This window comes from Globicephala melas, chromosome 1, assembly GCF_963455315.2.
Source record: "Globicephala melas chromosome 1, mGloMel1.2, whole genome shotgun sequence".
NCBI lineage: Eukaryota > Metazoa > Chordata > Mammalia > Artiodactyla > Delphinidae > Globicephala > Globicephala melas.
The window spans coordinates 182,951,140-182,977,020 of NC_083314.1; the positions used below are offsets into that span (position 1 = coordinate 182,951,140).

At 52.4% G+C, this 25,881-nt stretch overlaps 1 protein-coding gene across 15 annotated transcripts in view; it reads right to left on the bottom strand.

Annotated features, from left to right (window-relative positions):
- The window catches only part of CAMTA1 (calmodulin binding transcription activator 1), an 894,146-nt gene that overhangs the window by 720,433 nt on the left and 147,832 nt on the right, over positions 1–25,881 (bottom strand). The gene's annotated exons all lie outside the window — the stretch shown is intronic.

The window sequence follows — 25,881 nt, forward strand, 5'->3', positions numbered from 1 at the left end:
ACTCTGTGCCTTGGTGGAGAAACTTGTCTCTCTTCCCTCCTGGCACTATGCACCCAGGTAAGAGAGGACGGGGCAGCTCTCCAAGACAAGACCCTTCCTCTCTGAACACAACGAAACCTCCACCTGCCGCTCTGAGATCCTTGGAGGAGGGCCTCAAACCCCCCAACACGAGACAGCTCTTTCCCTGGCTGACCCAGCCTCCCCTCCGTGAGCCCTTCCAGAAGATGACGTGATGGAAGACAGTCCCCTGCGTTCAGCCACAAAGGCCCACAGGCCCGCGACTGATTCATCTTCGCAGAGAAACCCCTCGGTCCTCCTTCCAGAGAATTCCTGGTGGCATCCCATGAGCAAGACACACTAACTGCTTCCACCAAGAGGCCGGGTGGAGAAGAGAATCCAGCCACCCGTCTACGCACTGCACAGGGACCAAAGCAAAACGATGTCTGCAAAGGTTTCCTACAAAAATGTAGACAGGAATGAGTGAGTCAGTCACCTTTCTATGTACGACCATTGCCTCTGGGAGTAGGAGAGTGAGATAATGCAGCCCCTTAGTGTGAAGCGCCCACGTGGACCACAGAGCGGCCACTGCTCTCCTGCGCTGGAGGGAAGCAGCCACCACCAGCGCACCTTCCACCCAAGCAAGAAAGACCCGCGGTCTCAGACGACATGCGGGACTGAGGTACAGTGATTCTCCCAGGCTCTTTGCCAGTCCCCAAGTCACTGCAGAAGGGACACCCAGAGCCCCTCAAATGCTGCACCCCTACCCAGGCTCCCAGAACCCTGGGCCGCCACCCAGGCACCGGGCCCTACCCAGGGCAGTCTCAGGCTAAGTTCGGGTAACATCAGGATGAAGCAGGACGCCCCAGCCTTCATGAGGAGCCCCCCACCATCCCCCAGGGGGCCCTCTTTCCCCACTAAGGCCATCAAGGGTCCGGACTTGGTGAGGAACATTTCCCACCCACTCGCTTTTCACCCAGGATTGGCGAGCACCCGCAGGAGCGGGCATCGGGGTGCAAATCTCTACCTCTCGTCCCCAAAGGGCGCCCCCAGCGCCTCCACCCCTCTGGGAACCGCAAGCCCCCAGCCCTGAGCGGGTTAGGGGAGGGGTCGTAAAGTCCGCCTGCCCCATCCTTCTCCTCCTGGTAGCTTTGATTCCTTTACTTGGGGTTTTAAAGGTCATGTTCTCCGTCCGCGGAAACATTCTACATGACACTTCTGAGGCAGAGGCTCTTTTCAGAGGCATTTAATCCAAGAGCAGGCACCCTCTGAAGAACAGGGTTTATAGGTCACCGCCCAGACGGCCTTATAAATCACGCCGGCTCAGGCGGGCGGCGGAGGGGAGGGGGGCAGGAGGGGGCGGGGCCAGAGAGAGGAGAGGGGCCAGGGAGGGAGGGGCGGGGGCAGATGGAGGGGAGGGGCCTGGTTTGGAAAGGGCAGGGGGCGGGGCCAGAGAGGCAGGACCATTCAGGAAGAGAGAGGAGGGGCGAGAGCGGGAGGGGAGGGGCGAAAAGGGCCTGAAGAACGGAGTCAAAGGGGAGGGGCCTGACAGGGACGGGGCAAAGGGGGAGGAGAGGGGCGGGACCAGACAGGCAGGGAGGGGCGGGGCACCCTGGCCACCCACTTCTTGACCTGGGACTCAGGGCGCTCACACCGAGGCCCACCTGCCCGCTAGGGCGAGCTGACCTTGACGGAAGCGAGGCGGGATCAGAGGAGGGGCTAGAGGAGAGGCGGGCACCTCAGCCAGGGCTACCTGCCTGTCTCTGAGCAGAGACCCTGTCTGCCCGCTTCCCACTGCGCTCTGTGCCCAACACAGAGCAGACGCTCCTTGCCCATCTGTGTAATGAATAAATAAAGGCGCCTCGGAGAGGCATGAAGGCCATCAGACCAGTAGGTGCTGATGCTCTGGTACGGCGGACACCGGGAGATACAGCCCGCGCCCTGGGCAGGGCCGGGGGACACACGTTAGTGGGACAGTGGGGAGGAACAGCAGAGGCTGGGGGCTTGGGTTTGACAAAACGGGGCAAGATGATTCCCATCCCGGAAGGCCCTGGACTGGCTACCGTGGAGCAATGCACAGCAGCCCCTCTACCACCCCTGGAAATGGCGCCCCTCCACCCGGTCCTGGACCAGGGCAACAACCTCTGAGAAGGTCCGCTCAGTCTGCCCAGGGCCCCTGGGACAGCCTGGCCCCACCTTCCCGTTTCAGAGGCTGGTGCCAACCCAGTGAGAGAGAGACTCCATCTAGCCTGGGTTTGCCCCCGTTGCCAAACCTCCAGGCTGGGTTGGCCCTGTGGTATTCCTGTCCTTTGGAGGATAACAATGAATGGGCTTGGATCAATTCAATCAATCCCCTCAAAATGTTAAAAACCTAAGAAAGGCCGCTGCCGGAGAATCACCCTGCCCACACCCAACTCCACAACTATGTCTCAAGGAAATATGACTGTGAGGCTTGCGCCCTCATGCCCCTCGGCCCTGTGACCAGGCTGCGGGTGTGAACGGGGGTGAACAGCGGGGGAGGACAAAGAAGCACCCATCTCCACGGTCACAGTCTGAACAGCTCTCTGAACAGTGTGGGTCTTCCCCGCTTCACCACACAGACACAATGGTGATGGGCCACGGGGCCAAGGAATCTACACGGGGGTGGGGGAGTGGTGACACTAGGACAGAACAGGGGCAAGTGCATCCCAGCAAGTCCGTCCTCGGCTGCTGCTAGGAGGTCCGCTGGCCTTCCCAAATCTCCTCCTTCCAGTGCATCCACTCTGCAAACTACCCAGATCCTCACAGTAGAATCCACTTTCACTTAATTTAGCTAGAGCTGATTTCTGTGGCTTACAACCAAGGAACCTTAATTGCATCACAGCCCAAACCTACCTAAATTCAGATATTTTTTTATAAATGAAATAAGAATTAATTCCAGAGATTCCCCTAGTAAGAATCACTACTCACAATCAGAATGGGCTTATCTGCAAGATTGCTTTAAGCAGATGTGTCCACCCCAGACTGCCTGGGGTTTAATCCCAGCTCCACCACTTACTATCTGTATGATACGGAGAAGGTACGTAACCTCTCTGGGCCTCAGTTTCCTCACCTGTAAAATGGAGATGATAAGAGAACTGATCTCACAGCGTTGTCACAAAGACTAATAAGTTCATCCACGTAAAGGGCTCACGGCAAGACTTGCACATAAGTGTCTGCTGAATTAAATCAAATTCAATCTCTTCTCGGTCCGTCATTTGTGCCCTCATCATTTATTTAGTACCCAATGCATACACAGCACTGCCCCAGGCAGGAGGACACAAAGGCAGAGTGGCAGGGGACCGTGCTTGAGAAGTCCCTGTGAGCTGAGAGAGACTTGTAAACACATAAATCCGAGTCTGATGTGATAAGACTATTCTGGAGGTATCACCAGAGCTGTGGGAGCCAAGAGGAGGGGTGATTAATTCTGCTTTGGGGGTGGGGGGAGTCTTCGCAGAGGAGGTAACATTTGAGCAGGACTTTGAAAGACGAGCTCTCCACTGAACTAAATCTGGACCCAGTGCCAAGAGAGTCATCCTGGAAAATCAATCCAGCCCCCAGGGGGAGGGGCAGCGGGCCACAGGCCGGCTGGGCTCACTGCCCCGAGGACTGCTGAGGCCTGGCTCTCCCTGGAGGCCCAGCCAGGCCTCTGTTGACACCTTTTCCAACCACCTGGCCATCCACTCACCTCCAGCTAAGAGCTCTCTGTTCCAGGGAAGCTCCCCTGGACTCTGCCCCTTGAATGCAACTCGCATCTTCTTCCTCCAAGAACAAAAATAATCACGATTGTACCTAAATTATATCCTTCCTTTGTAGAATGCTTTACAGATTTCAAGAGAGAAGCGATAACAGAATATTTGTCAAGGGCAGAGCTTAATCCCAGCTCTGTAGCCAGCTGCTTCGTGACTTTGGGCTGGTTATTTGACTCCTCATGCCTCAGTTTCCACATCTGTAAAATGGAGTAACAGGGTTGCTATGGGGATGAAATGATTCAGAGACATGAAGTTTCTAGAACAGTTTCAGTCCAACAGTGGGCACTCAGGGTGTTCTGATAGGATTCTGGGTATTTCCTCCCACCCAAGGTCTCTGCTCTGGCCATGGCAACCCAGCTACTTTGTGATCCAGTGCAGGGGGGCTGCAGGAGTCCGACCTGGATCTGAATCCTGGCTCAGCTACACGCTGACTATGTGACTTCAGGCAAGTGCCTTAACCTCCCCAAGGAAGACGGGACAGCCGGGGCCACCCCCCTAGACCGTGGCGCGGGGCTAGAGAATGCATGCCACACGCTTTGCACCTGGTATGCAAGACACACTCAGTAAACATTAGCTATTTTTATGAACAATACACGCTTCCCTGGCACCTGACTCTTCTGTGCCTTGTCTGCCCAACGAGACTGTGACCTTCTGGAAGTCTGGGACACATCTCACCGGCACTTGCATTGCTGATGGTCTGATTCTCAGTAGTCCTGGGCCAGCTCTGAGCAAGCGGCTTCATCCAAGTCGGGGCCAGAGGGGTGAGCCGTGGTGCCCGGTGCCACCGTCGCCACTTCCTGCAGACCCCGTCACGGTGTCCCCACATACACACGCTCATCCTCCCTTGGTGTTACTTGAACTGCCTGTTCGGAGAGGACTCTGGTTCCCCTTTTCTCCCAGATCACACTGTGTACAAACCTGTGATTTCCCCTGGATACCTATATCATTTTTTTTCAACTCAAACTGAACCGAGGATGAACATGTTTTTAGGACTCTCTGCAGAACTGCTGACGTTATTTTCCAATTGTTGGCAGCAAGGGCTCCTCCAAAATACTCAAGGTCAAGAGACCAGCGTGGTTCTAGGCAATCTGTACCTCTTAAAACAGTGACAAATACGTTATTTAATTTTAATGAGCTTTTTTGCATCTCAAATCTAATTACAGCATTATCAAGTACTGCTTTGAACTGCAGGTGGCTTCTCATTACGTGTACGAAGCCTGCCATGAGCATTTTTCGTGAATACTAATAACTGCTTAATTTTACTATCCGCTTAAAAAAAAATTAAAAACTTTCAGCAACGTATACGGCTGGGCTTTGTAAGGCACCTGTGGAGGGTGGGTCACACGGCAACGCAGCTTAATTAAAAAAAATAAATACCGTATGTGGCCACCCTCAAGGATGACAGCTCGGGAAGCTGCGGCAGCGTGGCGGACGGGGGCTGGGAGGAGAGGCGTCTCCTGCACTTCTCGGAGACTGTTTTATTGAAGCTTGTTGCATCACATTCCAATTTCCCAATTTGCTTGCAGTTCAGAGAGAACAGTTCCGTCAACAGATTTTCTGGGTTACGGACTTCAGTAATAGGCCTGGAGCTAGAGGTCCCTGAGGACATGCTCCAGAAATCCATTGTGCGGACAGGTCCAGGGAGATGCCTGCAAATCATCCTGAAAGCTGTCTGAGAGGAAGGTCCAGCAGCCTCCTATCCAGGCTGGGCTGGGAGACAGTGGAGGCGGCCTGTTGGTGCACGGCTGTGGGTGAAAAGCTTTCTAGTCCCCGAACGGTGAGTTATCAAGCCCACGGCCACGACTCCCACCCGTGGGTCTGCGGCACATCTGGGGTTTGCTGTGTGTTCATTTATTTTGAAAACTGTTAACACGGAACCATCTTTTAAAGCCAGCTTCCTGATCTACACCTTCTCCAAGAGGAAAAGGTTGCCACTGACCCTCCCCACTTGTGATTTTAATCCAGGGAGGTTCTGACACAGTCCATGACACTGTGGGGTACATCCGCTTCTGGGTTTTGTTCACACGAGTTCACACTCTGTCCCTGAGCAGGAGTTCCTGGAAAACGCAAGTCACATCTGCAGTGTAGACAGCCCCCTGCATGGACAGGCCATGCAACTGAGGCAGCTGCACTTTCTTCTTTCTGATTTCAAGTAAGACCAGCTCAGCTCTACCTTCCTCAAGTCCCAGCCTTGGCCGTGTGAGCTCAGAGGGCACAGAGGTCAAACTGGCCCATGGTCCTGCTCTCCCCTGACTCTGGTCAGGAGGACACCCCCCCCAAAGATGTGCACGTCATCACCCTCAGCACCTGCGTATATGTCATGCTACAGGGCAAAAGGAAATTCAGATTGCAGGTGCAATTAAGGCTGCTGATCCTGAGATGGGAAGGTTATCCGGGGCACAATGTAATCACATGAACCCTTAAGAATGGAAGCGAAGAAGGCTGGAGAGAGGGTCAGAGAGCGATGACAGGAGAAGGGCTCCGCCACTGCCGGCCTTGAAGATGTAGCCGAGGGACGCAGGCGGTCCCTAGAAGCTGCCCTGCCCACTCCTTGATTTTAGCCCGGTGAGATCTATGTCAGACTTCTGACTTTGGAGACATAAAATAATAAATCTGTGCTGTTTTAAGCCACAAAGTCCAGGGTAATTTGTTACGGCAGCAAAAGGAAGTGAATGCCCTTCTGAGAGCCGTGTGGAGACAGACAGCAGAGCCTCCCATGAGAGTGTCACTGAGTCAGGCGCCAACCGAAGTCAGGGTAGGGCGGGGACGAAAGTCCTTAACAGCCTGCCGGTCTTCATCCTTCTTAGTTTTGTGCTATACAACGTTTGCTTTCGAATAACAAACTGGAGGAGAGCCTCCTTCATCCCCCGTTGAACCTCACAGCTTTACAGCTCCCAGACCCACATCCCTGGCAGGTGCCCTGCCTCAGGGATTTCACCTTCAATGGGTTGTTGAGGTCAGCGTGGCAGGCCTCGCTAGCCCATCTGGAGGCCTGCAGAAGCTCGCCGGGGCCCCCACAGAGGCCACGCTTGCCGCCCGCTACTCACTGCATCCCACCCAGGCCTCTTGCTGGCACTGCACCCACAGGAGGCTCAGAGAAGGCCACACCTCAAGGCAGGAGAGGACGCCTGGTGTCCGCTTGTCGAATGATGCTCCGCCACCGCGGTCCCTAACAGACAGAGGGAGTTAATGGTCCAACACCGAGCCCTTTGTTTTTATAAGAGAACAAGCGGTTTATGGCAAAGAACAAAGTTTCCTTCTTTACGAGGCCATCCTGGATGCTCGCTCTCCAAGCCGATTAAGCCTAGTCATCTCCCGCACAACGCTGCCACACAGGTACCGTTGCCACCGACAAGTTCATTGAAGAGAATTTATAGCCTAATTGTGCAGCTGTTGCCTTGAGTCAGTTTTAAGAGACTGTTACACAAGCAGTGTCATAATTTAGTCATGTTTTCATCTCACAACTATACTGTAATTACTGTTGTTAACAGCGAATGGTAAACAAGAGAGTGAGGCAGACCAGCCAAGAGAGTGCTAACAAATCATTGATCAAACGGGGCAGAGGGAGGGATGACACCTTGGACCCCGCAGAGCTCTCCAGAAGCCCACACAGCCCGGCAGCCCCTCCGGTTGGCCGTGAACTTCAAGCACGTGGTGTGCACCTGAGTACCCAACCTGGCCGCCGTGAGGGGTGGAGTACTGCCTGCCTCCCAAATTCCTACTAGGAGCTGGGGCACCGATAGGGCTGCCGGGGCCGGAAGTCGGCAGGACCCAGGTGGTTCTGGACCCGGGAAGTGGGGTGCCCCAAGCAGTGTGCCTGAAACAGAGTAGACACCCAAGATGTATCTGTCCAGTGAAAAAAGATGAGCTCTGGCTCCAAAATGAGGCCCTGCTGCAGCAACTTCTCAAGCAGAAAATGCTGGAAGATACTGCTGCAGAGGAGCTGAGGGCACCCCGGAAGCAGCCCTGAAACCTCACTTCCTCTGATGCGCGCACTTCTCTCCCAGCTCTGCCTGAAGGATTATTTATTTGCACAGAAAGACCCAGTGGAGGAAATCTCTCCGAGTGTTTTGACTCTTCTCCCACTGGCCAAGGGGCAGGATGGAGGTCAGATCCACAGTCCTGGCAGCCACGCCCCACCCAATCCCAGCCACTCCCGCCCCATAGGCCGCAAAACGGGAAGCCCCGGCCAGAGCGCAGCCGGGCTCCATGAACCGCAAACCGGACGCAGAGCGAGGGGCACAGACGTGGTCCCACTCCACCACCACAGTGACAACGTAATCCTGAGCGCCGTCACGCACGGCAGCACGAGTGCCAGCGCTCTTACGCTCCCTCCACCCACGTATAGAGAGATAAGGCAGGCCCCCTCCCCCCAGACCTAACTGACCGCAAAGCCCCGGCTCCATCCCCTGTGCCATCTACGGACGGGGCTTTGGGCTCCCAACAAGCGGCAGCCTCCTCCCCAGCCCGGCACCTGACGGTGAGGCCCAGCAGCCCCTGTCACGTTGAGGGACAAGTGCCTTCGACCCCTGAGCAGAGGGGAGGAGCAGAGGTGGGAGAGGCGGTGAGACAGGCAGCAGGGGTGGTGCCCGGCGGGCACCTGATGTCATCCATCCCTTGGGCCCACCTGCGGCCTCCAGGCAGCCCCCGGCACTGCAGCCCCCATTCCCTGGCCCAGCTCAGTCGAAGCCACCGGCCACGATTAGTTGGAGCTGATCAGGGAAAGGTCGGATGCTCTTCAGAATACAGTGGCTAACGAGGCTGGAAGACTCATTTTCAGATTGCAGGAGCTGCAGAGAAAAACGGAAGGTCCGGAGACAACAATCAGTAAACGCGAAGCCCTTCTAACGGAGGAGAATAAAGACCGGGACGGAAAGAGGAGTCCCAACAGCGACCTGGAAGCAGGCGCACACTGAGGAATGTCAGGGCGATCCTGAGAGGGGGCGCTGGAGCCCAGACTGGAGGCTGGCAGGGGTCAGCTCTGCCCCACCCACCCCAGCCAAGAAGCCACCCTGCCCTGGGCGAGGAGAGGGAGGGGGGTGTCCCGGGAGGTGGCAGAGTTGCAGCCACAGCCCTATCTGTTCAGAAACACACGCTCACTGGTGCTATTCCAACTCCCAGCTGCCCCGGGGGCCCCACTGGATTTTCAAAGGGGCTCTCGATCCTTGGTCTTGGAACCAGTCTGCTCCGAGCTCAGGGCCTGTCTCCTGTGTGGCCTTGGGCAAGTGACTTAACCTCTCTGAATCTCTCATGGTCTCACTGGTAGAGTCCCCACCGCTTGGGCTGCTAGGCAGCAGAGACAAGCCTGGCACAGAGTGAACACGCCATGAACAGAAACACTATTTCTACCCTGCAAAGCAAAACTCAGATCTCAAGCTCTGACAAAATAATTGTGTGCAATTTGTGGGTTTGGGAGGTGATTTGGGAGATCCACTTAGGATAATGAAATATTGGAACGTGCAGGACAAGTGGGACAGCGCTGTGGTGTAAGAGGGTAAATGGAAGAGTCACAGTTATGAGGATACTTAGAACTGGAGCGTCTCCCACTCCCAGCCAACCTGGGCTTGAGCCGCAGCTGCGTGCTAACCCGCCCCGGGCACCACGCACCGGGCTGGGGGCCTCCCAGGTGTAAGTGCCCTCAAACCCCACCACGGTCTGGGATCTGTGGCCAAGCTGGTCCAATCTCCTCACTTCTGCACACAGTCATCACCCCTTCCCGGCCTATGGAGCGGTCAATCATCAAGCCACCATCCAGGGGCCACATTAAAGAAGCCACGACATGGGACCGGCTTTCCCAGCCTGCCTCATGGAAGCAACGCAGGCTGTTCACAAATGATGAGAAAAGGGACAAGCACAAAACAGCTCAGGCAGCTGACTCTGGAGGTCAGGGTTCAAGCCACATCGGAGTCAACCCCCAGGAAGGGGGCCTGAGCCTCCCTCCCCAAGAATTCGACCACCTGAGGGCTGCCCTCAGGAACCCCCTCAGGGCTGGAGAACTGAGGCTTCTCCCACGGAAGCAGGCCCATAACTCCACTGTGGTTCACATCCACGCTGGGTTTTTACGCCAGTGTAATGCTCAACCATTTCTTGTGGGATTATGTGCTGTGTGTACCAGAAAGCTCATAAAAAAAAAAAAGAAAAAAATTGAATGAACATTGTTTTTAAAAGGCCCTTAAAATGCTATAAAGTGCAGTGACTTTCATACCCTTGGGTTTTTTCCATCTTGTATCAGAGAGTTCCTCAATTCAAGCAGGCTCTGGGCAGAAGGAGGTAACAAAGAGGTGAGCAAAGTAGATTCCAAGGTCAGGGAGCTGGGAAATTCCCCGGGCACAGGCTTAGGTCCTAAGCCCGCTGTCCACGAGGAAGTCAGCCCGGAGCCAGAAAGGCAGGTCCTGGGTGATCTGTGCTTCTCCAGGCATGTGGGTGTGATGGTGAGGAAGCCCCCCACCCTACCCCACCCCCACCACGGCTGAGACGGGCATGCCTGGGGGAGGGGCCGCAGAGCAGGGTCGGACCGAGGACACAGAGTGAAGGAACACAGACGGCTCCGCCAAGTCCCCAAGGTGGGACCCTGGCCCCTCTGAGCTCTTCCGGTCTCTGCACAGATGGCACTGGCCAGGGCCATTTCTGTCATCTTCCTCTCTCTCAGACTGGGCTGGACTCCACAAAGGGAATCCATACTGAATTCCTTGAAGCTAGAACAGCAATGTAGAGAGAAAATGATGGGACGGCCGCCGGATGGGCTATTAGGCAAACATTAAAAACGATGTTTGCAGAGAATGACCGGGGGAAGTGCTCACAATATGTTGTTAAATGAAAAAGTAAGCGGCCAACAACATGACCCCAATTTTATGAAACAAAACAGAACAAACACATGCGTAAATAGACGGAAAGGGGCTGGAAGGAAATCAACCACAAGGTCAAGTTGTGACCTCCGGGCTCAGTGTTGGCCCATTAACTCCCTCTGTCTGTCAAGCATGCGGTGGCAGAGCATCATTTCACCCCACAGAAAAGCGGGAACAGGCACGTTTCCTTCCTCTGGGACCTTGTGCTTAGGCCCTAATCGAGACTCCCGACCCCAGATCAGAAAGCTTGTCTGCAAATCCCAGCCAATGCTAAAAGAAAAACACAGCAGAGTTCACTCTGCCGCCTCTTCCTTCTGCTCCAAGAAAAAAGGCTGGGCCCCGTTTGCAGTTTCTCCCCCCGAGCAGGAACGATGCAGACCCCCGCAGGAGGCCAGCACAGGCCTCAGGAACACCCGCCAGACCCCCTGCTTGCTGGGCAGCCCATGACGGGAAGTCCCCCACCTCGCAGAGCCCTGGTCCCACTTCTCTGCCCCCGCTGTGGTGGTCCTCGCTGCTATGACCCGCTCTCCCCTCACAGCATGTGGCAGGATTGCCCCTCGGTCCCACCCTGGTTGGGGGTGGGAGGCGGGGATGGGATTAGTTGTGGCCCATGAGCTGTGAAGTAACACGTCACTTCTGGCCGGAACATTTCATACCCAGGTCAGGACCCCGGAGCTCTCGCTTGCCCGCCAGCGCAGGGACCAGTGCGCCTGAGATGGTGGCTGCCCCATCAGCCAGGTCCCTGCGTGGCCACAGCAAGCCCCTGCCACCTGCAGTGACCTGAGGCAGGAGTGAGCAGTCACCTGCTGCTGTTTCAAGTCGCCGAGGCTTGGGGGCCGCTGTTCCCAGTCTCTCCTGACATGCAGGTTGGAGGAACCGGGCACAGGAGGCACTTGGGCTCTTTTTTTCACCATGCAAACTCCCCAAACTCTCAGCCCTGGATGCCAAGGGAACACCCCACTGTCTGTGATCTAAACACGTAACACACAACACACCATCAAGATAGGAGGCTGCCAAGACGCTGCAGGAGCTGACAGCCTCCACGGGCCCCAGGCTCCTCTTCACGACTAGGCTTGTGTGCAAAGGGAGAGCGCGCGGAGCGGTCTGGGGGGCAGGAGAAGGCCGTCCCCTTCCTCTCCGCCTCCTCCCCGGGCTCCCCCAGCTGACACCGTCCCCTGCCCCAGGCAGAGAAGGCCCCTGCTCAAGCATCCAGGAGGCAATGGTGGTGGCCGAGCCGAGAGTCAGCTGGCAGAGGGAAAGGCCCAGGGACTCATCCATCCCTGCGCATCGTGGGACCCACACGGGGCCTGTAGTCAGGCACATGTGGATTCTAGCCTGGCTCTGCCTGCCTTTTGCCGTGTGGCCTCAGCAGAGGAACCCGCCCACCCGAGTTTCTTTCTCCTTCCCTGTCAGATGGGGTAACGCCAGCTCTTCTGAGGCCGGTTGTGAGGAGGGGATGAGAGGGTGGCCCCAGAAGAGCCTGGCATGTCGTGGGCCAGCAACAGAAGTTACCCCCTGCCCGCCTGTCACTGACTCGCTGTGTGGCTTTGGTGACGACCCCAAAATTCTGTGCCTTCTTTTGAAAAATGAACCTGGACTAAGTGAGCTCTAAGATGGGAAAACTGAGGATCAAAAATACAAAATCACGGGGCTTCCCTGGTGGCGCAGTGGTTGAGAGTCCGCCTGCCGAGGCAGGGGACGCGGGTTCGTGCCCCGGTCCGGGAAGATCCCACATGCCGCGGAGCGGCTAGGCCCATGAGCCATGGCCGCTGAGCCTGCGCTCCGCAACGGGAGAGGCCGCAACAATGAGAGGCCTGCGTACCACAAAAAAAAAAAAAAAAAATACAAAATCACGGCTGAAGGCCAGACGGAGAGTGAGTTGCCCAAGGCTCTGACTCCAAAGTCCAGGTTCTGTCTACTCCAATCTGGGTCTCCAGACGGTGAGGGTCTGAAGGGTGGGCTGGGTGGGTGGATTCCTGGCCAGCAGCCTCTCTACAGCACTTCACAGCTTTGTCAACTCTGTCCCTGCCTGCAGGGAGTTTTGGAGGGCTTAGGGTTTTATTTTTTACTTTTTTTAATTGAAATATAGTTGACTTACAGTGTCATGTTAATTTCTGCTGTACAGCAAGGTCACTCAGTTATACACATATATACATTCTTTTTTATATTCTTTTCCATTATGGTTTATCCCAGGATATTGAATATAGTTCCCTGTGCTATACAGTAGGGTCTTGTTGTCCATCCATTCTCTATATATGTAACAGTTTGCATCTATTAACCCCAAACTCCCAGGTTATCCCTCCCCCACCCTGCCGGGAGTTTCATAATCTTGGAGCAGAATACTGGATCTTGGAATACAGAGGGAAAGGAAAGTCACAAAGAGGCCAGCATCATCTTCCCAGAATTCTCACCCACAGCATCACCCCTCACGTCTGTAAAAAGGGAACCACCCTGTGTACGTCCGTCCGCATGGCATCTGGTGCTGCCCCAGCATCCAAAGGGAATCACCTTGACATCAGCATAAGAGGCTGCAGTTCCCACGTGGGATTGGCCCCAGGCCCGTCTGCTGGAAACTTTGAGATCCCAGCAGTTCAAAGACCCTCACGCCTACGAGACGCCAAAGCCATTATCACCCTCCTCCCCTAACCCCGCTTCCCCCAGGGAACTGCCAGGTTCCCTGAAATGGGGCTGAAATGGGACCAACTTAACCCATTTCGGTTAATCATCAGTTCTAAAGATAAAGTCAGGGAGAGAATTAGTCACAGGGACTGGATTAGTCAGACTTCTCTCGGAAAAGGCAGGAGTTCATGTGAGCAGGTCTCAGCTTTTCCCTGAAACATTATCCAGCCTCTCTTGACAGCAGCTAAACCACAGTGGGTGGGGGTGGGGGGGGGTGAGACAGTGAGGGGACACATCTCAAGGAGAGACAGAACCTGGCAAGGCTGGCCTTGTGGGGATGGGGCTTATTCCATGTTTGTTTCCCTTTAATGAATTTCCTTAATTGTCTCGGGCCTTGGGTGTGCATGGAGTCACTCACTTAGCCCCTTTAACCATCAGTTTTCTGAGCAGCAGCAAGGAGATGGTGGTGCTGCGTGAGGATGAAGCACAAATGGTATGTAAAGTGTCCAGCGGAGTCTCTGGTGCATGGAAGATATTCAATCCACATCACCTCCCACCCCATCCCTACCATGCCAGCATTTCCCAGAGGCCAGGTCAGCCACTCAACCTTTCTGAGCATCTGTTCCTCATCAGTAAAATGGGGACAATAAAACTCATCCCTTTTATCTGTCAGGGTTGCTAGAGGATGAAATGAGATATGGAAGAGGGAGCCCTCCGTAGGACGCACAAGTGTTACAATCTCCATTCTGCTCTCTTGCCTACATGTGTCCATATGGGGGGTCATCCAGCCACACAGAGAGGAACTTAGTGCTGCTAGTGAGACTTTCAGAGTTTGTCATTAAACCCTTTGGACGTCATCAATCAGCTTGGCCTTGGTCTCTTTCCAAGTCCCCACCATTTTTAGAGATAGTACCGTGGGAGGAGAAGGCATTCCAACAAGTAAACTGCAGGGAGCAGTTCTAGGCTGACTCCACAGCCTACCCTACCACTAGCCAGATGGTAGGCTGTGGGGCCTTAACTTCTCTAAGCCTCAGTTTGGCTATCTGTCGAATGGGAATAAAAACTATAATTACTGGGCTTCCCTGGTGGCGCAGTGGTTGAGAGTCCGACTGCCGATGCAGGGGACACGGGTTCGTGCCCCGGTCCGGGAAGATCCCACATGCCGCGGAGCAGCTGGGCCCGTGAGCCATGGCCGCTGAGCCTGTGCGTCCGGAGCCTGTGCTCCACAACGGGAGAGGCCACAACAGTGAGAGGCCCGCGTACCGCAAAAAAGGAAAAAAAACAAAAACAAAAAACTATAATTACTTTACTGGGATGATGTGAGGATTAATTAAAATTCATTTATTCCTTCAGTTCAACATTGTACTTGAGGTTCTAGTCAGGGAAATTAAGCAAGAAAATAAAATAAAAGGTATCCAGATTGGAAAGGAAGAAATAAAACTATCTTTATTCACAGATGAGATGATCTCATACATAGAAAATCCTAAGGAATACACACACACACACACACCCCTACTAGAACTAATAAACAAATTTAGCAAGGTTGCAGGATACAAGATCAATATACAAAAATCAATTTGTATACACTTGCAATGAATAAGTCCAAAAATGAAATTAATAAAACAATTCCATTTGTAATAGCATCAAAGGGATAAAATACTTAGGAATAAATCTAACAAAAGTAGTGCAAAACCTATACTCTGAAAACTACAAAACACTGTTAAAAGAAATTTAAGATCTAAATAAATGGAAAGACATCCCCTGCTCATGGATTAGAAGGCTTAATAGTGCTAAGATGACAATATTCCTCCACACTGATCTACAAATTCAACACAATCTCTATCTAGCTGGCTTCTTTGCAGAAATTGACAAGCTGATTCTAAAATTCATATGGAAATACAAGGGACCTAGAATAGCCAAACAATCTTTAGTAGAACAAATTGGAGGCCTCCCACTTCCCAATTTCAAAATTTACTACAGAGCTACAATAATCAAGACAGTGTGGTACTGACGTAAGGACAGATATATAGATCAACGGAATAGAACAGAGCGTTCAGAAATAAACCCTCACATTTATGGTCAATTGATTTTCTTTCTTTCTTTATTTGGCCATGCCACGCACCATGAGGGCTCTAAGTTCCTTGACCAGGGATCAAACCCATGCCCCCTGCAGTGGAAGCGCAAAGTCTTAACCACTGGACCTCCAGGGAAGTCCCAGGTCAACTGATTTTCAACAAGGATGTCAAGACCATTTAATAGGGGGAGAATTGTCTTTTTAACAAACAGTGCTGGGACAACTGGAAATCCACAGAAGAATGAAGTTGGACCCCTACTTCACACCGTATAAAAAAATAACTCAAAATGGGTCATAGACCTAAACGTAAGAGTGAAAACTATAAAACTCGTAAAAGAAAACATAGGGATAAATTTTCATGAGTTTGTATTTGGCAATGGTTTCTTACGTGTGACATCAAAAGCAGAAGCAATCAAAGAAAAATAAATTGGACTTCATCAAAATGTAAAACTTTTACGCTTCAAGGAACAGATCAAGAAAGTGAAAAGGCAACCCACAGAATAGGAGAGAATGTTTCAAATCATGAGGAACTTGCGTCTAGAGTATATTTAGAAACTCTTACAACAATAATAAAAAGACAGACAATTTAAAAATGGGCGAAGAATGTGAACTGACATGTCTCCAAAAAAAATAAGCAAATGGAAGATATACAAATATGCAAATGGAAGAGTCTCAAAATCATTAGTCACCAGGGAAATGCAAATCAAAACCACATGAGAAAAAAAATTTTTAAAAAAACCACATGAGACACCACCTCACACCCATTTTGGATGGCTACAGTCAAAAAGAAAGATAATGTTGGTGAAGACGCAGGGCAATTAAAATTCTCATATACAGCTGGGAGGAATGTAAAATAGTGCAGCCACTTTGGAAAACAATCTAGCAGTTCCTCAAAAGGTTAAAAGTAAAGTTTCCATATGCCCCAGCAATTCCACTCCTAGGTATACACCTAAGAGAAATCAAAATATATGTCCACACAAAAGGGATTGCGCATGAATGGTCACAGCAGCATTATTCATAACAGCCAAAAAGTAGAAACAACCCAAATGTCCATCAGGTAATGAATGGATAAACAAAATACGATGTATCTATACAGCGGAATATTATCCAGCAGTACAGAAACGAATGAAGTACTGATACCTGCTACAATATGGATGAACCTTGGAAACATTGTGCTAAGGGAAAGAAGCCAGACACAAAAGACCACCTATTATATGATCCCGTTTATATGAAATGTCCAGAAGACAGTAATCTATAGAGACAGAAAACAGATTAGTGGTTGCCTAGGGCTAGAGAGATTGGGGAGCGACAGCTAAAGGGTTTCTTTGGAGGGTTATGAAAATGCCCCCAAATTGGCTGTGCTGATGGGAGCACAACTCAGTGAATATACTAAACCCACTGAATTGTGCGCTTTAATGGGTGAATCATATGCTGTAGGAATTATATCATAACAAAGCTGCTACAGAAATAGAATCATGTATTCATTCAACGCATATTTATTGAGCACCTATTACATACCAAGCACTATTCTAGGTGCTCAGGAAACATCAGTGAACAAAACAGAAAAGATTTCTGCCCTCTAAGAGTAGAAGACAGGTAATCCACATAATGCAAAAGTAAATTATATGTCATGCTAGAAAGTGATCAGTGCTAATATTTTGAGAAGGAGAACCAGGTCGAGAGGATTGGAAGTGCAGAGGAGGGGGATGACACAACGTCAACTGGGGTGATCAGGGCAGGTGTAACACCCGAACAAAGACCTAAGGGAGGTGAGGGAGAAAGCCCTCAGGGCAGGGCGTCCGGGCGGAGGACACAGAGGGCACAGCCTGTGCCTGTGCCTGTACGGGAAGCAGGGGTGAGCCCAGCTCGGCGCGGCCGCAGGGGAGTGAGGAGTAGAGGGCAGGGGTAAATGAGGCAGTGTGGCATCGTGTGGCCGCGGGCTTCTCCACCAAGAGAACTAAAGCGCCGTGTGGTCTGACATGTGGTTTTTTTGTGTTGTTTTTTTAAGTATAGTTGATGAACAATATATTTTTTCATTTTTTATACAGTAGGTTCTCATTAGTTATCCATTTTATACATATGTATAAAATGTATATTGTATATATGTCAATCCCAATCTCCCAATTCATCCCACCACCACCACCCCCCCGCCACTTTCCTCCCTTGGTGTCCATACGTTTGTTCTCTACAAATGTGTCTCTATTTCTGCCTTGCAAACCGGTTCATCTGTACCATTTTTCTAGATTCCACATATATGCGTTAATATACGATGTTTGTTTTTCTCTTTCTGACTTACTTCACTCTGTATGACAGTCTCTAGATGTACGATATTTCTTAAGTTATAGGTGAACAGTATAGTGATTCAACATTTTTAAAGGTTATACTCCATTTATAGTTATTATAAAATATTGGGTATATTCCCTGTGTTGTACAATATATCCCTGTGGCTTATTTTATACATAGTAGTTCGTACCTTCCACTCCGCTACCCCTACGCTGCCCCTCCCCGTTGCCCTCTCCCCACTGGTAACCACAGGCTTGTTCTCTGTATCTGTGAGTCTGTTTCTTTTTTGTCATATTCACTAGGTTGTTGTATTTTTAGAGTCCACGTAAAAGGGATATCATATAGTGTATGTCTTTCTCTGTCTGAATTATTTCACTCAGCATAAAACCCTCCAAGTCCATCCATGTTGTTGCAAATGGCAAATTTTCCCTTTTTTATGGCTGAGTAATATTCCATTGCATATATATATACACCACATCTTCTCTATCCATTCATCTGCTGATGGACGGTTAGGTTGCTTCCATATCTTGGCTATTGTAAACAGTGCTGCCATGAACACTGGAGTGCATGCATCTTTTCAAATTAGTGTTTTTGTTTTTCTCAAATATATACCCAGGAGTGGGATTGCTGGGTCACAGGGTAGTCTGACTTGTGTTTTAAAGAATCACTCTGTATCTGTGCACCCACATTCAGAGAACATCATTCACAAGAGCCAAAGGGTAGAAGCAACCCAAGTGTCCATGGACAGATGAATGGACAGGCAAAATGTGGTCCATCCACACAATGGAATGTTAATCAGCCTTAAAAAGAAGGAAATTCTGCCACAAGCTACAATGTGGATGAACCTTGAAGACATCACACTCAGTGAAATAAGTCAGTTGCAGAAGGACAAGTACTATATGATTCCACTCACATGAGGTGCTCAGAGGGGTCAAAATCGTAGAGAAAGGAAGTAGATGGTGGGTGCCGGGAGCTGGAGGAGGAAGAAGCAGGAAGTTAGTGTTTAATGGAGACAGAGTTTCCGTTTTGCAAGAGGAAAAGAATTCTGGAAATGGACGTTGGGGATGGCTGAACCACAGTGGGAATGCACTTAATGCCACTGAACTGCACACTTAAAATGGCCAATTTTATGGTATGTGTATTGCAATTACCACAATTATAAATAATTTAAAAGAAAAAAAGGAATCACTCTGGCGGCCAAGCCGGGAGGGGACTGAAGGGAGGCAAGGGCAGAGGTGGGAGATGGGGTAGGAGGCTGGTGGGCAGCGGCATCCACCACCTGCTTCTGGCACTTCCCCACCCTCCGAAGACGCCCTATAACCTCTTTCCCTTGACCTCAGGGGCAGTAACTTTCCAGAGTGCAGCAGCCCCAAGGGACTCAGCAGGAGAGAAGGGGACCACAGCCGAGCCCTGAGGCCTCCAGAGGAGACAGAGGTGGCAGGAAACCAGGAAACCATGGCATCCCAGAAGCCAAGTGGACCACTCCAGAGAGGAGGAGGAATCAGCCGTGTTAGATGCTGCTGGCCATCAAGGACATGAGGACCGTCCACTGCATCAGCCACGGGCAGGTCACTGTGACCTTGAGGAGGGCCAACATCCGCAGAGTGGTCGGTACAATTCCCAGCACAGTAGGAGGAGGCCCTCAGAAATGACTGGAAGCTGGCAGGGCTGGCCCTCCCTGCACTGACGTTCTCATTCTGCCCTGAGGCACCATCTCGTGCTCCCCCCACCCGCTCCGGGCACGCGACAGGCTGCCCAGGTGTGCAGTGGCGGCAGCACCGCTGAGTCAGGGTTGCCCAAGGCCACCGGCTGAATTCCCACCTCCCAGCACAGGTGCAGTGGAATCACCAGGGAGGGGACGGCCTGGCCTGCACATTGTCCTCCTCCTTCTGAGCTCTCTCCCTTCTCTGCTGGTTGCACAAAGAGCCCATGGTTTTAACTCCAGGGTTTATCCGCCGGCCAAATGAAGAGGACTATTTTACGAAATTATAATACTGCATGAAATTGCTAAGTACATATATAAGGCTAATGTCATTGTAATATTAAAATACTAAATTCATTTATATACTTTTTATTTAAATTGCTGGGGCAACTTGCCATCGTTGATTAAAAATTCTGAACAGAATTCTGAACAGAATATTGTATGGGCCAATTATGAAACAGGGTTAAGCGCTGCGAACAGCCCTTGTAATGTGCAGGAAACCATTTGTAAAATGAGATTTCTTTAAAGAAAAAAATGGTGAGAAGAGAATGGGGGCACGGAGGCAGGCCTGCGTGCAGCCCATAGAACCACTAAGGGCACAGGTTCCCACGCTGAACCCCGCGGGCAAGGCTCCCCCCTGTGACGGCAGCACAGCCCCACGCGCACCCCCAGCCATGCTGCCCCAGCAAGGCCAGCTGGACTCCCCTGGTTTTCAGACTCTGGTGGCTGAATTTATCAAGACTCAGGCCTCCCACCTCTCCTTCTGGAGTCCTGGGGAAGAGCCCTGAGAGGCCACACCTGGCTTCTGGCCCATCCCAAGCACTGCCTGGCTCGGCAAGGTTACAGGGCGTCCAGCCCTCCTGCACAGCCTCCACCTGGCCAGAGGTCACCCACAGACCACTCTGAGCATTTGACCACTGCTCTCAGGGGCTGGCGGATCGATGCCCCGGCTCCGTCCCCCCACACCGGGGCCACTTTGCGGTGTGCTCCAGCTGTCTCTGAGCCCACAGCGCTAACTGCTCATTGACTCCTGAGGGGTGGCCTGCAACACGAAGCACTTGCACCCAAATCTGTGCCTCAGGGTCGGGAGACACATGATGACGTCAAGGCCCTGTGCTCTCCAGATCACAGCTTCCTCGATGTCAAATGGACACACTAGCATCTGACCCTGGAGGGCCTGGGATCAGGGAAGAGTTGCTGGAGAGCTGGGAACCTGTGAGATCCCAGGCGGCAGGGTCTCCCGATGGTGCACTGCAGCTTCAAGCATTCCGGCCCCCAGCGCCCGTGGACAACACTGAAGCTGACTTAGGAGTCCTGCTGGGACTCCCCTACAGTTGTGAGATGCCCCCTGGGGTGTGCCCAGAGAGGCAGCGGCAGGTGGAGGGAGGAGAGGGTCCCAAGTCCTCCCCTGCCCCGCACTTACCGGCTGGTGGGCTCCTCCGGGGTAGGAGACTATCCCTGCCCACCTGTCAGGAGACTGAGGATGCCACGAGCAGGTGGGGCTCGTGCTGGCCTGGCCCGGCACAGGAAGAAATAGGCGATGATTGTGACCAAGACAGAGACAAAGGCGATGATGACACCCGCAGAGTGGACACGGGCCTTCTCCGTCCTCCCTATGACCCACGTCACACCATCGCACCCCTGATTCTACCGCTCCTGGGGTCCCTGGATGGTTACTCGTTTCAGGCTCCTGCCTCCCCAAAAGGCTCAGAAATCTCTTCTGAGCTTTCAGTAAGCAATCCACAGCCCCCAGCCCAGCACCGGTTCCCCGACAGACGCTCCGTCCCGGCCTCCCGGCTGGACTGTTTAAGGCTCCACAGAGATGCAGGCAGAGGCACCGGGATGCTCAGCACTGCTCCTGGGGACGTCACAGTCCAGGGGAGCAGACATTCATTCATTCATTCATTCATTCATCCAATAAGTATTTGTTGCAGGCCTACTAGGCGCTGTGGGTGGGCTAGTTACTAGAGATGCTGGGATGGACAGATAAGGCCCCTGATCTCCTGGAGCTCGAGGCAGTGAGGAGACAAATGCTAAGCAAAAGCCCTCCAGGTAAATCAATGTCATGATGAAAACAGACCTTGCACTGTGATCAGGAGGGACCGGGGTTACTCGCTTTGGGCAGGAAGGAAGGCTTCCCTGAGGGGACACCTGAGCAGCAAGGAGGACCTGTGTGATGTGTCCAGTGATGGAGTAGAAAAGGGTGCTGGCAGCAGAGGCCGGGGGAGGGAACGGGGCTGAGCAGAAGCCCAGCCGCCGGAGACGAGGGGCCAGGAGGCTGCCCCACAGGGTCGGGCGTCGCCACTGTCCTGAGGACAGGGTGGCACTGGCTCGTGAGCCCAGACTGTGGGCAGTGCCGCTGGTTCCAAGGCCTGTCCATACATCACCATGGTGATTCCCTTCTACTGGAAAACAATCATGTTTACTTTCTTTTCTACATTCTGGACTGAGGCCATATGGTAATTACCAAACGCACAACCCATAATGTGTTCTAAACTGTCTCTGCATACTCTGTGGTTATGGAATAATACACAAAATGCTTAATAAAAATTAATGTGGTAAAGAGAGTCATCAGCCTCACTTGGAAATAAAATCGGCATTAATTTCTTGTCCATAGTTACGCTGATGAGCCAGTCATGACGTGGCCCGTCTCCTCGACCTTTGATACAATCCACGTGGGAGACGTCTGCTCCTCTGGCCGTGGCCGCAAGTCCCGCTGGCCCAGGGCATGGTGACGACAGCGTGAATGTGGGTGCAGCCCTGTGAGCCATCATGACCCCCTGAGTTCCCTGAGCCTTGGGTCCCCGGCGCCGGGCCTACAGCAGACACATAACTAGTATCTGCTGAGAGCTGGTCTCTGAGACACAGATCGGTCTGGCTCTGTGGTCGTGGGGAGCTGGTGTAAACCCCGAGATCCTGCTGTGAGTGAGCAGCTACGGGCGGCAGACGAGAGTGCAGGATGTCCCCATGCTCTGGGGGCTGCCACCCTGTCACGTGTCCAGGCAGCTCAGCCCGGAAGATGGAGTCACAATCCCACTCAGCCTACATGACAGTCAAGCGTCAAACCCAGCGCCCCCGCTGGGCCGGCCGCTGGGTGCCAGAGGAGTCACGGGAGACCAGAGAGACAAAGGTCAGGCCTCCTGGAGGCCGTGTGGCCAGGGCAGAGGGGGATCAGAGTGCGGGCCACTCAGCGCGGCCCCACCTGCTCTGACTTATCACAAGAAAACAAGCGACACCAACAGGACCAACACACACCGGGGACAGTGCGGCTTGTGAGGGAGGGCAGAGACCACGTAGGAGACCTGGGAGGACAGCGCGGTTGAGTGTCTGTGCCCAGGCCTCCCAGGCAAGCCACCAAAGGGCCCCGTCCCTGTCCCACTCCAGGGGCGACGGCTCCAGCACTGCCAGGATGGAGCAGAGGCTCCCTTCCCACTGGGGCTCCCTGCTGCAGGCTGTGACTCTCCCTGGGGAGTCCTGGGGCCAGGACCCCCAGCACCTCCTCCACGTACCCTCACAGCTTTGCCCCACACACACACCAGCCTTCTCCCAGAGCTGAGGGGCTGTCAGCCACACGGGAACAGAAATCCCCAAGCATCAGTCTTCAAGCTCAAAATTGTTGATGTCCTCAAACTTTTTTCTTAAAAAGGACAGAGTTGGCTTTCTCCTTCCTTCCTTTAACCTATAAAGTTAAATCTATATGTTTAAATTTCCTAAGTGAAAAAGTATAATTGAGGGAATGGGCTCCAGGGTCTGGCTTCAAGTCCTAGCTCTGTCACTTACCTAAACTTCAGTTTTCTCAACTGTAAAATAAGCAGAATAATATCTACCTCGTGGGATTACAGGAGATGACAAGTTTAAAAGACTCAGCGAAGGGCCTGGCACATAGTAAGTGACGGTGAAGAAGAGGAGGAATACGGTGATGGTGACGATGATGGGAGAGACGGTGGCAATGACGATGGACTCTCTCCGGTTTACAGACAAAAGGTGATCAATACGTGGAAAGCTTGGTGGCTAAGAACTCTGCTCACAGCCCAAATCCATAAGACAGAACTCTCCTTCCTCCCCCAAGCCTCAGGTCCTGCAGCCTCAGCAGATGCAATCTTGCATCCTTACTCATCAAAGAGAAGGTCAGAGGAAACGCGCCCCTCCCCGTGCCAGCTCACATTCACAGAAACCTCATCCCCTCCCGCCCCCATCCAAAGGCATCCACCTCCAGCCACCGGCACCGTCAGAAACACCCGGCGTCATCTCTCCCAACTGCTAATCCAGTTATTGTATTTTACTTTCAGTGGAAATTCCATCACTTTGTACTAAATCCCACCATACACAAAACACTGAGTGGCTTCTCCTGGTAAGAAGAGATACAGCCGGAATATTGCCACATTATGTACTGCCTATTATCTGGGCTTTTCTTGTTGAAAATTGCATCATCTTAGGTGCAGGTTAATGGTACGCACTCCGGACGGCCAAGCCAGATTCCCCCTGACCTGCACTCCACGAAATCTGACACATTTCACCCAAGTCGGAGCGCTGCTGCCCTTCCCAGTGTTTCACTGTCCAGAAGGCTCCAACATAAGACAAACAGGAGAGCAGCTCTGTGGCTCATCCTCTAGGCTCGGGCTCATCACTCCAAACGGCTGGACCTCTCACAGACACAAGTCATAAGAACACAGGGGCTGCCCGGGAGCCAGGAGGCCAGGGCTCCAGTCCCAGACTTCCCACCGTGGCAGCCCCGGCGCCTGCCCTCTGGACTCTGTCCTCATCTGGTGAGGAAGAGGGTCCAGCCAGGGCCTCTCTAGGGCTCCTCCTGTCTGAGACGCCTCTCCAGAAACATGAGCATCCACCTTCAGCTTCACAGTCTAGGAAGGAAAATCATTCATTTCCACTGAGAAAGGCCACGGAAAAGTTTACTTCTTGCAAATGTTTTCTTTACAAAAGCCAAATCCCAGAGCTGATGTGATGTGGGGCGGATTAGACAATTAAAGCAGGTGCACAGAATACAAATCTGCACTTGTTCGGCCGGGGCTAGAGAAGATCGCCACCCTTTCCTCCCACAAGTCAATTTACTCGGAGCTAGCAGCCTTCACTCCAGATAAGCACATTGACTTTAAAATAAAGTGTGCGCCAACAGCTGCAGCCCTGTGACTGGAGCAGGCAGAGATGTGGCGTGGAATGATAATTAAATATATTTTCATCATCCGTCATTTTTTTTTTTTGCTGCAGGTGCCAGGGTAATAAATCTGGACTCGCCTCTTTTGTCAGCTGGCAGTGAACACATTTTAACATGAAATCTCCCGGGAGGAATTAAGAGTCACTTGGCCTTGCAAAGGAGAAAGGGTTTTACTTCCAAACTGCCAAGTGGGGAGCTCACAGCTGATTGGTTTCATAATACTTTATTATTTGACAATATATATGCCCCAGGTTGTATTTCAGAATACCACACCTATGGGATAATCAGTGCTCCAGGAGACCTGCCATCCCATTCTAGAATAAAAACTTATTTGGGGAGATTTTCACCGCTATTACTTTTTATGAATCCCAAATTTAATGTATTATTGACTAGGTAGATTCCAGTATTTTAAAACTTTCCCTCTGTTCTTTCAATTCCCCAACAGCCTTCCCCCCCCGGCCCCCATAACACAACTGCAGGGAAATCTGCTGCCTTCGCTGCCTGTCGTGTGAGTTACGTGCTTTCGATTGGCCCAAGGAGTTTGGATGACTTTTTATTTCGACAGTTTAACAGCTCCTTCTCCCCAGGGGCAGCCCCTAGTGCACAGTCCTCGGAAAAGCCCACTGAAATGGCCCATCAGAGCTTCCTCGAAGCCTTTCCCTCCTCTCTGACCACACGGCCCCTGCAGAACACCTTCCCTGAAGAGCTGGCCCAGGAAAGCGGAGGGAACGGGGCACCTGCCGCAGGGCTTCGGGCAGCTCCTGCGGGCCACACACCACCCCTGGAAGGAGGTGAGGGGTTCCACGCACATGTTAAGGCCAGGAACACACGGAGACATGGCCAGCCAGGCAGGGCTGCAGTTACCAAGTCTCCTCCTTCCTCCTCAAAGGAATGTTCTAGAAGGAAATCCTTGCCCAGTGCCCACTCGCAGGGTCACCTGTGGCTCCACCCAGGTCGGCGGGCGTTCACACCTGTGGAACCTCTGGCAGGCCACCCGGGCGGATTAAATCTCCACGTGTACTTTGCGAAAGGAAGAGCGGTTTCCTTGCCAGGACTGACCCAGGACCACAAGTGATGGAAGCTTCCACAAGCATCTAGGAATCTGTCAGGTCTGCATTCCTCAGCAGAGACCCCCCAGCTCAATAACAACAACAAAAATCACATCTTGACACCCTAAGGTCAATGCAAAGTGTCTCTGAAAACGCTTTATAAATCTAACACCCTCTCCTTCTACTGACTGAGGTGTCTTCCCACCAGGCCGCTCATTTGACCCCAGAGCTGCCCCGTGTAGGGGGAACCAGGTGATGACTCCGGAGGAGGGAACCCACAGAGAGTACAGCGTGAGGCTGGATCCCAATCGCGAACCCAGCACGCTTTGTTTTAGAAACGGGAGCCAATTCTAAAATCCATACGGAAGCACG